The sequence below is a fragment of the Triticum aestivum genome, chromosome 6D, assembly GCF_018294505.1.
Source record: "Triticum aestivum cultivar Chinese Spring chromosome 6D, IWGSC CS RefSeq v2.1, whole genome shotgun sequence".
Classification (NCBI taxonomy): domain Eukaryota; kingdom Viridiplantae; phylum Streptophyta; class Magnoliopsida; order Poales; family Poaceae; genus Triticum; species Triticum aestivum.
In genome coordinates this window covers 454116904-454122903 of record NC_057811.1, presented here as the reverse complement: position 1 = coordinate 454122903, position 6000 = coordinate 454116904, and positions in this window count along the sequence as shown.

Genomic DNA, 6000 nt, shown 5'->3' with positions numbered 1-6000 from the left:
TGTTTTGATGTACTGAAGGTAGTTCGGAGTCCCGGATGTGATCATGGACATGACGAGGAGTCTCGAAATGGTCAAGACATAAAGTTTGATATATTGGACGACTATGTTCGGCACCGGAATGGTTTCGGGGAGTATCGGGCATATACCGGAGTACCGGGGTTTTACCGGAACCCCCTGGGGAGACTAATGGGCCTATTGGGCCCTAGTGGAGAACAGGAGGGGCAGCCGCGCGTGCCCTCCCCCCCCCCCAGTCCGAATTGGACAAGGAGTTGGGGGGGCGCCCCCCCTTTCCTTTCCCCCCTCTCTCCTTCCCTCTCCTCTCCTACTCCCACATGGAAGGGGGGAGTCCTACTCCCGGTGGGAGTAGGACTCCTCATGGGGCCCGCCAAGGGTGGCCGGCCCCCTCCCCCTCCTCCACTTCTTTATATACGGGGAGGGAGGCACCCCTTGGAGACACAACAATTGAATTGATCCCTTGGATCTCTTAGCCGTTTGCGGTGCCCCCTTCACCATAATCCACCTCGATAATATCGTAGCGGTGCTTAGGCGAAGCCCTGCGTCGGTATAACATCATCATCGTCACCACGGCGTCGTGCTGACGGAACTCTCCCTCAAAGCTCGGCTGGATCGGAGTTCGAGGGACGTCATCGAGTTGAACGTGTGCTGAACTCGGAGGTGTCGTGCGTTCGGTACTTGATCGGTCGGATCGTGAAGACGTACGACTACATCAATCGCGTTGTGCTAATGCTTCCGCTTTCGGTCTACGAGGGTACGTGGACACACTCTCCCCTCTCGTTGCTATGCATCACCATGATCTTGCGTGTGCGTAGGATTTTTTTTGAAATTACTACGTTCCCCAACACGCATGTCCCTGCCGGCGGAGCAAACGAAGGAGGAGGCCGGCCGATCTACCTGTAGAGAAGGGTTAGAGCATCTACAACCTTGAACTGCAAATCTGGGCCCTCAAACGCCCGCGGACGGCACTGACCGGTCACTCCTCATTTTGTTGAGTCCGCTCCCGTGTATCTCAAATCCGGCATCTCATATCCATGCAAGACATGCACGTATGAAAACGAACGTACGTAGATCTTCGGACTAGCAGCAAATCTAGTTAAATCGGGCAAATTGTAACATAAACGATCATCAGACAACCCAAAGATGCAGTCTTAATCGGACAGTACTCTAAATATACGATAAAAGATTTAATTAAACGGGGAAGGGCGGAGGAAATCACCATTTCCTTGCCGCCCCTTCCCTTGCGGTCCGCGGTGCTGCTTTGGCCTTCGGTGTAGGCGTCGGCCGCCGGAGGGTCGTCGTCGTCGTCGGAGGAGGTTGATCCGTCATCGGAGTCGTCCGACAGCTCCATGTGCTCCCCGGCAAGCCTCCGGAGCAAGCGTTCCTGCTCCTGGGTGTGCCTCCTCGCCTTTGCCTCCTTCGTCGCCTTCGCCGACACCTCGCGCTTCGAGAGCTCAATAGTGAGGCGGAGCGCTTTGGCATTCTGCCACCGCAGCCGCAGCCGCCGCGCATCCGTCTCCGCCGTTGTCAGGGACCGCCGGAGGACAGACGCAATGAGCGCGTCCTCGGGGTTGACTGGCGCGCGCGCGAGTGCCCGCCACGTCGCCGACGCGTTCGCCATGGCCTTCCTCGCGCGTTGCCGCTCACGCCGAGCTGCCCGCGCCTCAGACTCGGGCGTCCTCGCCCGACCCGGCGCCGGCGAGGGCAGCACCCAACGGTGCCCGTGGACCCTCTCAGGAGGTTGAATGGACGGGGTGGCGGTGGGGCGGCGTACTTGGAGTGGGGCGGAGGCGGCGCTCCGATCAGTGCTGCGCGTCGGACAGGAGGGCCCGGCAACGTCGCCCGCACTGCGACGACGGGCGAAGGGGGGCGGCGCGACACTCCGTGAGCTCCCACTGTTGTTGCCGCCCTGATTTAGACGGGAGCGGCATAGAGCAAGTCGCTCCCATCGCCGTTGGAGCCGGAGCCACTGCGGCCGCCGGCCATGGACCAGAGTGGGAAGAGGAGAGGACGGATTAGGAAGAGGAGAGGATAGAGAGAGTAGAGTGGACTGGGGTCTAGGGTTCATCGGATAGGATATATGCGGGGTAGTGATGTGCCGGGCTTGTCAGGCGAATGCGCCCAGGCGTGTCCGGGGCACCCCATATCCGCCCCCATATTTGGGCTGGATATGAAGGGTGCCGGTCAGGCCGGGCGTTTGAGGAGGGCGTGTGGGTCAAAATTTTACGGCGGACAGTGACCGGATAAGCCGTCCTGGTATTTGAAGAAGATTTGGGGTGCCCGGCCGTAGATGCTCTTACGGCAGAGGAGGAATGCTATGGGGCTGGGGCTCCCCACTGAACTTACTTAATGTCATACCGTACTTTTTCGATAGCAATGTTCTAAATGCTTCAACAAAAAGAGCAATGTCGTCCTAACTAAAGAAAGATATCTCTAAGGATATTGACGGCACTGAATGTGCGCCAGAGTGAGATGAGGCCAGACCATATTTTCGCTGGCCGATAATGTATTTTGAGGGCACTTCTCTTTCAGTGGAAACAACAATGCCTTTATATCGGCCCTTTTTGGAGAGATCAAGCTGGATCGATGCGCCTAGCTAGCTCGCTCCAAAACCGCATGACGAGAACATATTCTGCATGGCCAGTTTGAAAACTCGCGTCACCTATACTTTCCTTTCCTTTGTACTAGCATATTCCCAATAAAAACTTAAAAGTTAAAACTACTCTCATCCTGTCTATATTATTGGGAATTTCCGGTGCCATCTCTCTACCCTACCTGATAAATCCCGGTGTATAATATGTGGAGCATATATATTTACGTCCCGTCGAATATGTGGAGCATATGCATGTACAAGTTGCTGATCTCAATTCTCAAGCTAGCCAGCCACCCAGCCGGCCGAACTTAACTGCGGCTGCTTTTCCGATCAGTCGCTGCCATTGGTCTGCTAGTAGCTGGAGTGGCTGGGCGTCGGTCTCCGGTTGAATTTTCGTGACGTGGACGCCTAAAACGACGTCCGGTCGGTCTCGCCAGCTCGCTGGTCGTTGCCTCTCTCGATCCATCTCCAGTTGTAGCAACAGTGAACGGAATGACACGATGGGTTCATGAATTGAATGCGATCCGGGAAGAAACTGCTGGACCGCCTGGTACGCCCGACGCTCTCTCTGCAGGGCGGCAATGCAAGTGTGCAAGTGCACGGCCGTGTGCGTAACTAGATGCAGGTGGCACGAACTGGGTTAGTGGATCAATGGAGTAATGGCGGGGTTGACAACTTGAGGAAGAAAAGCCTCGGTGGAGCTGACCATTACTTACGGGTGGACGAGGGAGCTGCCCTGCAAGCAGCTGGTGCGTGACTCGTTTCGTGCGTGGACACGCCCTGACGTGCAGGGAACGGACGGGCATAGATCGTCGCTGTGGTACGACCAAGGCGCGTGCGGTGCGTGGCGACGGAGATCGCGTACGGACGGAGACGAAGACGAAGACGGCCGTGGCCCCGGCGCGGCGTGTCGACCGCAGGGACCTCCGTCCGCGCAAGAGCAACCACGTACACAACGGCAGCCCCCACCCGACGCCGGCCGACGAGAGGAATCTGCCGACCTCGCCGTGTACCCGTGTGTCGGCCGCGGCGATGGTCCCGGCCCCGGTCGATCATGGCCTCGGCTCCCCGGTGTTTGTTCACGGCACAGCTCGATCGGAAGCAGCGCAGTCGGCGAGTTGCAAGATTGCGGAATTTTTACGCTAGGGGTGCCTTTTTTTTTTTTTTGAGGGGAGGGGTTCCTTTCTTTTAAGGATGGCACCTTCTGCGTGTACAACTGGGCACATGCTGTACGTTTTTGCCGAGGCTGGAAAAAAATCACGCGAGCCATGGGCAATTTTGGAGAAGCGTACAGGTGCATTTCTTGGCACACACACAGAGAAATCCGCAAAATGCTCGTGTTGATAGATAGCGACGTACCTGTGCTCTGTTACTCAAGTGATATCTGTGGGAAATATCTCTTGGTTCCTGGTTGTAGATACAACAGCCTATATGTGATTTTTTTATTTAAAATTATCACATAAAAGTCAAAATAGTTAAGAAGTTTTTTAGAATATGAAATTGACTTTCTTTTGCACTAGTATATAAAATTTCACAACAACAGAACCATCGCTGACTTCAGGGCAAAAAAAGCACAATTTAGAGGCACTATTCACACTATTTTGACTGAAAATTTGCTTCTTTGAAAAGAAGTCAAGGCGGGGTTTTCTTTATGTGGATTTTTTTTTCACAATTACAGTGGAAGGTCAAGTTTATTTCAAAAATATTTCAGATTTTTTGACTTTTTATTTAATTACTACTTTTTTTTTGCATATAGGTTGTAGATACACTCATAGACCAAACTTCTGCCTCCTATTTACCTCCTTTTTTGTGTGCTTTATTTTTTCTAAGCAAAGGTACATGATTCACCTCATTCCATTAACTAATGATAAAATTTACCGACACTAACCGCCGTCGAAAGACCATGAAGAGAAAGTATGCCACTTTCAGGTGCTCCATTTTTGGAGTTTGGAGTACAATTACCACGAGAGGACTTTGGGATTTAAACTGATCAAAGAATAGGTAATCCCGGCGAACAATAATTTTCGGAAAAACTTAGTTTTTTCATATCAAAGAAGCTCGAGTGCACTAGGAGCGTGCAAAATTTCATGGGCTCTAGATTTTTGTTTTGTTTTGCCGATAGCTCCTCAAATGTCAGTTGGCTATGAAATTTTGGACATTCTTAGCACACTCAAACATCTTCGATGCTAAAAAAAACAGATTTTACTCACCATTGTACTCCCTTGAGGGAATAAATATCTCAACCAAAGACGTAATGCCTTTTACCTGTATAGGGAGGCATAAACCTATGTACATATTATGTCGGATTTTTTTGACGTGTCTTTGAATCATCAACCTGTGAGCATTTTTTTGGCTACGAGTCAGTGTGATTAGTCCAAATCCTGTGCCTGTGAGCATAATCTATCCGTATTTCGACAAATTGGCCCCACTCCCACAGAAGTTAACCAATCATTCCCTCAAAAAAAAAAAGCTTATCAATTATGTGCTGTAATTTTCAATAGCAACGTGCAAACAGTTATAACAACAAAAAGAAAAAAAAGCAGTGTAGTGTCGTAATTAAAGAAGATATCTCCATAGACATGGACGGCACAGTACGTACGTAGAACAGAATGAGATGAGGATAGGTCACATTTTTGTCTGGCCGATAATCTATTTTTTGTTCAGTGTTCTTTTCTGCAGTGGCAGCAGTGCACTTTCCCCCTTTTTGTTTGAGAGATGAAAAATAGCAGCATCGATGCGCCATGCGGCCGTCGATCTGATCATGCGTGCAACCCTGATGAAGGGAATATATTCCGTTCGGCCGTGCATGTCCGGCTTCCAGAAACTCTCATGGCCACTATGTACTACAATATTCTCATATGGATTCTCGGTCTCCAGCATATTGGACCGGGTGAAAGTTACGGATGATCTGATCTGCTAGCTATACCTCCTAGTCCAGGAGTCGATGGTCGGTGGGCCGGTCGTGCGCTGAACTTTGGTCCGGCCGGCGGTCTCGCTCCTTCATGTTGCCTGCCCGCCCCTCTCCATCTCCGGCCAGCTGCCGTGACCGTGAGAGTGAAAAAATGCTGACACGATCAGATCGGATCGGCTCGGCTCTGTCAGCAGGCGTGATCCGATCCGGCCGAGACTCGGTACACGGGAAGCTCCCCAGGGCAACCAATTGCGGCGCACCTTGGGTTGGGAAGTTGGACTGATCGATTAATGGCCGAGTTGACAAGCAGTGCAACTCGAGGAAAACACATGGAGATCGTTCGGCTGGTCGAGGTGATGACCAAGTAACCACTGGACTGGACTGGACTGGTTGTTATACTTGCGTGCGTGGACACTCCCTGCCGTGCAGGCAACGGACGGCGCGGAAGCACTCAGGAAGCAAGGCAATCCCAAGTGCCCAA